Below are 8,136 nucleotides of genomic sequence, written 5' to 3'. Positions count from 1 at the left end.
AGGTAAATGCAGTGTTTCACTTAAATAACACTTCACTTTCCTGATACATCTTTTACACATGTCTCCTTACAAATTGTATAACTTGCAGCACAGTAGAGTCTTTCAGTAACAAAACACTACCTTGATTCATTCACACAATGAGCTCTTTGGAAACAACTTTTAATCTGGTGTCTTTAGAGAGTATAAAATGTACAGCACAGTATAATGTGAACACAGTATTTCACTGAAAGAACACTTATCCTCATTCTTTCAGATGACTACAACTCATAGAAACATCTTTCATAGCTCTGCCTCTACAGAGCATGTAATATGCAGCACGGTGTTTCACAGGAATAAGACTATGCTGATTCATGAAGTCAACCATCACTGTTATTTTTTTTTTCATTCATTTATTTATTTATTTGTTTCGGGCTGCATTGGGTCTTTGTTGCTGTGCATGGGCTTTCTCTATCTGCAGCAAGTGGGGGCTACTCTTCATTGCAGTGCACAGGCTTCTCATTGCGGTGGCTTCTCTTGCTGTGGAGCATGGGCTCTAGGCATGTGGGCTTCAGTAGTTGTGGCACATGGGCTCAGTAGTTGTGGCTCATAGGTTATAGAGCTCAGGCTTAATAGTTGTGGCACACAGATTTAGTTGTTCTGTGGCATGCGAGATCTTCCCGGACCAGGGCTCAAACCTGTGTCCCCTACAATGGCAGGCGTGTTCTTAACCACTGTGCCACCAGGGAAGTCCCAACCATCACTTTTAGAGTGTATAACATGCAGCAGAAACTGAGGAATACAGTGTTTCACAGAAATAACACTATTCCCATTCATTTGTACAACTAGTAGTCTTAGAAGTATCTTTAAGACTGTCTTTAGAGTGTGTACTACAAGCAGCACAGATTTGCGAAAACTGACTTTCACAGGAAAACAAAGTATTTTGATTCTTTTATACAGTTAACATCTTTACAAAGATCTTTTGGGGTCCAAATTATGGGATGAAAGTCCCTTGACACCCAGACTTTATCATACAGTTTCCTCCTATACTCTAGTCGCCAGAAAAATAAGACCCATGGGACCTCAGGACCGTTGGACCCACTCTTAGACATTGCTTTTGAGAAACAGGGAGGCCAGGTGGAAAGGAGAAAAACAAAGACATCACACACATGCATACACACACACACACACAAACACACACACACACACACACACACATACTCCCTAGGGGACAATAGGTCCTCCAGCCAGGGCCTGGTAGTGAGGGAAGCAGAAAATGTCCCTGGAGGTCTTTGCTGCCAGTATTGGAGCCTCCAACTAAAGGCCAGCCTTGGGGAAGAACTCTATTTTCCTGGCCTAGCTCATGTGCAAGCACACTGGGGGGGACCTTGGCTCACCACTAGGAAAAGTTTTCTTCTACTTTCTGCTGGGGAGGTGTGAGGGAGAGAACGACTGTGAGCAGAGTCCTGGTCAGGGTAGGTAGATTTGGGGTATGGAAGACATCGGGAAGGCTGAGCTGGAGACCCCTGGTTGCATTGGTGGCTCTGGGTGGGTAGGTTAAATTAGGCCTGGGAAGAAGAGGTATTGGTTATGTAGAGGTCCAGGAGGCCCCAAGCCTGGGAAATCTTGGGGTGCCCGGCCAAGGCCCCCAATGACAACAGTGATACCAACCTAAATACTTCCAGAACCTCTGCTCTCAGAAGTTAAGTGGGATCAAGCACCTCCAGGATACTGGGTACTGTAGGCCTTTGCCCTATTGATAGTCTAAAATTATCTGGATCACCTGTCTTACTAGTCTATTATGATCCAGGAAATATTTTCCCTTGTTGCTTCTTTCCATATCTAGAGTTTCACCACTGCAATTGTTCTAGGTAGAGTTATATAGATTATCAACTCTCTTGTCTCCTTTTCACCTACTAAGTGAAACCCAAAGTTCTCCCCAGTCACACTGCCAGCCAGCCAAGCTTTGCACTTCATCATCTAGTAATATCAAACTCTTTGAAGTTCCCCACAAACATCATATAGTTTGTGTCTTTGTGCCTGTTCTCATGCTGTCCCCTCTACCTGAAACTCCTTCCCCACCTAACTCTAGTTCATCCTTCAAAGTTCAGTTAAATTATCATTTCCTTAGAAATCCTTCCCTGTATCCCAGAGTTGGGGTCAGTGCCTCTCCATTAAAATCCCACATCACTGTTTATATTTTTATTACAGCACTCACCATTTGATGTTGGAATGATCTATTTTTATATATCCTTAAATGATTATGTTTTTACTGCATGTTACAGAAAATCCAACTTAGACTGGATTATATTGGTTCACATAAATGAAAAGACGTACACAGGCTCCAGGTATAGTTTGATCCAGAGGTTCATAGGATCATTGGGCTTCACTTTTCTGTTTCTCTTGACCCCATCTTCCTGGTTTTTCCTTCAGACTAATCCCTCATGGTATCAGAATGATTGACACAGCTCCTAGTACAAGTTTCACCACTGATATCCAGATTGAAAGAAAGAACTTCTCTTCCCCTCATGAAGACAAAAGCTCTGAGCTTTCTTGGATTGAATCAGTGAAAAACTGGTGCCATCCCTAAACCAATCATGAGTACAAAGGAGATAGGAATGTGATAACTGGCTGAGACTCCAAGACTTGACAGTTCAGGTCCTTGTAGGAAGGGGGAAGGATAAAGGATACTTTGGAGGTCACCAACAATATCCACTCTACTTTCCAATTAGACCAAGTTCTTTATGGTCATACACCCCCTCCCATATTCATCTTTAGGTTCCCAGCATGTAGCAGAGTGCTTGATACATGCAGAGTAGATGATGAATACCCACTTGCTTAGCTGAAGGGAAATGAGCCTGCCTGAAACTTAAAACACATGTATAACCATGCCCACCTTTGTGCATGCTCCCTACTTTAGCTCTGCAGATTCCTCTTCCATGCTGGCTGCCTTATCGAGCTACTTCTCACCCTTCCCCCATATGAATTCTTCTGCCTAAAGTGGGTTACCACTTCCCTTATCCTGGATTATTTTTTCTCAATCAAAGTTCAGCTTAAACCCCACTCACACCCACCCCAATCCCAAAAGGATCTCCCTGTTTAGAGGCTCGCTGGGGCTTCCCTTACAAGTTGAAGAAGATTCTGTGATAAGTTCACGAACATATCACTAGAAATGATGGAAACATCAAAAGAGAATGGTTTGTCAGTCAGTCCTTTTTTATTACGTATTCTCAGAAGGCAGCTGCTATATATCTTTTGATTATTCCTTCAGAAGAAAGAGGATAACAGAGTAGAAAGGGACTAGACTTTGAAAACAAGTCAGGGTCAAATCTGGTCCCATCACTTCTTAACTCTGTGAAATGCAGGGCAAGTGATTTAACCTCTCTGAGCTCAGCTCCCTCCTGTGTAAAGTGAGGGATAATACTACTCACCTCCCAGGATCATAATAAGCGTTAAATAAGATGAGATATGTAACACGGCTGGGACAGTAGGTATCATTTTCCCCTTCTCCCTTAGCATCCAGAGTGTATTATTGTTATGCCTAGTATTTTAAGTTCTGTAATAACAATCTACAGGGGATCCAGGCAATTAAAGCAGCTCACTGTTACTGGAGAAGCTCTTCTGAAAGCTTCTCTGGCCTCACAGTGTCTAAGAGCAGAAACTTCAGAGACCTTAGAAGTCTTTGGTAACCTGTGCAGTTCCCCACAAAGGAAATTGTCTTCCTTCTTTGGCATGCCCTGGGTTTGTTTTCCTGGTGAAGCAGAAGATAAACAACTTGCCATCTGTGGTCACTCTGAAGATCCAGATAAAATGGGTATGAAAGTCAGAAATGCTGTGGAATCTAAGGGATTTCAAGTGTTCTTGGGGTGCTTTGAACTTTGGCCACTGCTTCCTCACATGCGGCCTCCCTGATATAAAACTCAGCTTCATCTCTTGTTTCTAAAAATAAAACTTACCAAAAATGTGAAGCAGGGAAGAGCAGCTGTTCGTAGACCTCAAACAACTTCTGACCTATCATTGGACATCCCCGTTTATAAAATCTCGTGCCAGGCTCTTATCTGGTTATTTCTTCAGAACGTTATACCTCCTCTTGGCTCCTTTCTATATATTTTCTTTTCTCCTGAGTTTTTGCTACACTTTTCTTTGGGGAACAAAGCAGAATTTCTCTCACTATGTCCTTCAGGGCATCTTATCACCAACTTTTGTAGTTTTAACTACTAGTCTCCTACCTGGTAGAGCTCATCAAAAATTTTTATGAAACAAGGATTGTTCCCTCCGTCAGAGGAATTCTAATGCCAGCTATCAATAATCATTATGAATAATACATTCACCTTATGTATAAGTGTGAATGGATGTTTCTCCTGCAAAATGTACAGATAGGGCCACCCCATGGAAAGGAATGCAAATGTTCTCAAATCCCAAATCTCAGTGATTAAAAACAAAATTCAATAGCTTCATTTGATACCTGAATGGGAGGAAGGCAGATATTGTATGTGTTCCTTGCCAATGGATTTCAAACAGGGGGAAAAAATGGTAGCTCTTAGAGACAATGTTTTTAACTGTATACTATTGAGTTTCTTAGGGGGAGCCAATGAAAGAAAATCATTGCCCAATATGCTGTTCTCTCTCTCTCTCCCTGCAGAATTCTTTCTCTTGGTAAATACGACTGCCAAATGCTCAGCTCTTTAAAGGTTTACCCCTCTCCATTTTCATGTGAAGCACAACCAGAAACAAGAACTTCAGGTCATCTTTCAGGGACACAAGCCTTCAAAGCTTCACACTGTGGGCATGTGTACAGGTTACTAAGCTAGAAAAACATGGCACATATCTTTAGGACTTTTAAGTAAAGTTGCATTCCTTCATAAAATAGAATGTATGTCCATTGTCTAGAAAGTCTAAAATATATAGGTAAGAAAAAGAAGAAAATAAAAGTCATGTCCCATTTCAGCACCCAGAAATAACCACTGTTAATATTTCACTGCAAATGCTATTGAACTTTCAGGCATATATGTACATCTGGATATAGAGTTTTTACAAAAATGAATCAGACTTAGGGCTTGCAGGTTTTCTTTCTGGACCTCAGCTGCAAAGGTTTAACTGTACTACTTGATTCGTGGCACATCATTTTTTCCGCTCTTTCAAAGGACGCTTGTGGGGTTTTCTTCTTCTTTTTTTTTTTAATTTAATTTTCTATCCCCAACCACTTAGGCAAAAACTGCAGTGTGTTTGACATATAATTAATATATACTATTATTTTGAGTGTGAATGTTTGTAATTCATACAAATAATATAGTGTTATAAACTCCATAGATTCTTTTTTTCATTTAACACAGTTTTGGAATCTATCCATGTATTCCAAGAAAATTTTGTTCTCTTAATAGAGAGAGGAATCAAATCCAGTCCTGCACCACCCTACTTTTTTTTTTAATGTCTTTATTGGAGTATAATTGCTTTACAATGGTTGGTTTCTACTGTATAACAAAGTGGATCAGCTATATGTATACATATATCCCCATATCCCCTCCCACTTACACCTCCCTCCCACCCTCCCTATGCCACCCCTCTAGGGGTCACAAAGCACCGAGCTGATCTCCCTGTGCTATGCAGCTGCTTCCCACTAGCTATCTATTTTACATTTGGTAGTGTATATATGTCAATGCTACTCTCTCACTTTGTCCCAGCTACCCTCCCCCACTCCATGTCCTCAAGTCCACCCTCAATCTCTACGTCTTTATTCCTGTCTTGCCCCTAGATTCATCAGAACCATTTTTCTTTTTAGATTCCATATATATATATATATATATATATATATATATATTAGCATATGGTATCTGTTTTTCTCTTTCTGACTCACTTCACTCTGTATGACAGATTCGATGTCCACCCACCTCAATACAAATAACTCAGTTTTGCTTCTTTTTATGGCAGAGTAATATTCCATTGCATATATGTGCCACATCTTCTTTATCCATTCATCTGTCAATGGACACTTAGGTTGTTTCCATGTCCTGATTATTGTAAATAGAACTGAAATGAATATTGTGGTACATGTCTCTTCCTGAATTAAGGTTTTCTCAGGCTATATGTCTAGTAGTGGGATTGCTGAGACATATGGTAGCTCTATTTTTAGTTTTCTAAGGAACCTTCATACTGTTCTCCATAGTGACTGTATCAATTTATATCCCCACCAACAGTGCAAGAGGGTTCCCTTTTCTCAACACCCTCTCCAGCATTTATTGTTTGTAGATTTTTTTAGCATCTTTATTGGAGTATAATTGCTTTACAACAGTGTGTTAGTTTCTGCTGTATAACAAAGTAAATCAGCTATACATACATATATATCCCCATATCTCCTCCTTCTTGCATCTCCCTCCCACCCTCATGATGGCCATTCTGACTGGTGTGAGGTGATACCTCATTGTGCTTTTGATTTGCATTTCTCTAATGTTTAGTGATGTTGAGCATACTTTCATGTGTTTGTTGGCAATCTGTATATTTCTTTGGAGAAATGTCTATTTAGGTCTTGTGCCCATTTTGGGACTGGGTTGTTTGTTTTTTTGATACTGAGCTGCATGAGCTGCTTGTATATTCGGGGGATTAATCCTTTGTCAGTTGCTTCATTAGCAAATATTTTTGCCGATTCTGAGGGTCGTCTTTTCATCTTTTTTATGGTTTCCTTTGCTGTGCAAAAGCTTTGAAGTTTCATTAGGTCCCATTTGTTTATCTTTGTTTTTATTTCTATTACTCTAGGAGGTGGATCAAAAAGGATCTTGCTATGATTTATGTCATAGAGTGTTCTGACCATGTTTTCCTCTAAGAGTTTTACAGTGTCTGACCTTACATTTAGGTCTTTAATCCATTTTGAGTTTATTTTTGTGTATGGTGTTAGGAAGAGTTCTAATTTCATTCTTTTACATGTAACTGTCCAGTTTTTCCAGCACCACTCATTGAAGAGGCTGTCTTTTTTCCATTGTATATTCTTGCCTCCTTTATCAAAGACAAGGTGACCATATGTGTGTGGGTTTATCTCTGGGCTTTCTATCCTGTTCCATTGATCTATATGTCTGTTTTTGTGCCAGTACCATACTATCTTGACTACTGTAGCTTTGTAGTATTGTCTGAAGTCAGGGAGCCTTATTCCTCCAGCTCTGTTTTTGTTACTCAAGATTTCTTTGGCCATTCAGGGTGTTTAGTGTTTCCATACAAATTGTAAAAAAATTTGTTCTAGTTCTGTGAAAAATGCCATTGGTATTTGATAGGGATTTCATTGAATCTGTGGATTGCTTTGGGTAGTGCAGTCATTTTCACAATGTTGATTCTTCCAATCCCAGAACATGGTATATCTCTCCATCTGTTTGTATCGTTTTTTTATTTCTTTCATCAGCATCTTATAGTTTATGGAGTACAGGTATTTTGTCTCCTTAGGTAGGCTTATTCCTAGGTATTTTATTCTTTTTGTTACGATGGTAAATGGGAGTGTTTCCTTAATTTCTATTTCAGACTTTTCATCATTAGTGTATGAGAATGCAAGAGGTTGCTGTGCATTAATTTTGTATCATTCTACTTTATCAAATTCATTGAATAGTTCTAGTAGTTTTCTGGTAGCATCTTTAGGATTCTCTATATATAGTATCATGTCATCTGCAAACAGTGACAGCTTTATTTCTTCTTTTCCGATTTGGATTCCTTTGTATTTATTTTTCTTCTTTGATGGCTGTGTTTGAAACTTCCAAAACTGTGTTGAATAATATTGGTGAGAGTGAGCAACCTTTTCTTGTTCCTGATCTTAGAGGGGATGGTTTCAGTTTTTCACCATTGAGAATGATGTTGGTTGTGGGTTTGTCACATATGGCCTTTATTATGTTGACGTAGGTTCCCTCTATGACTAGTTTCTGGAGAATTTTTATCATAAATTGGTGTTGAATTTTGTCAAAAGATTTTTCAGCATCTATTGAGATTATCATAAGATTTTTATCGTTCAGTTTGTTAATACGGTATATCACATTGAATGATTTGTATATATTGAAGAATCCTTGCATTCCTGGGATAAAGCTCACCTGATCAAGGTGTATGGTCCTTTTAATGGGCTGTTGGATTCTGTTTGCTAGTATTTTGTTGAGGATTTTTGCATCTATGTTCATCAGTGATATTGGACTGTAG

The sequence above is a fragment of the Mesoplodon bidens genome, assembly GCF_964165515.1.
Source record: "Mesoplodon bidens genome assembly, chromosome: 16".
Taxonomy (NCBI): Eukaryota; Metazoa; Chordata; class Mammalia; order Artiodactyla; family Ziphiidae; genus Mesoplodon; species Mesoplodon bidens.
The sequence above is the reverse complement of the archived record's forward strand: the minus strand, read 5'-3'. Positions refer to the sequence as shown.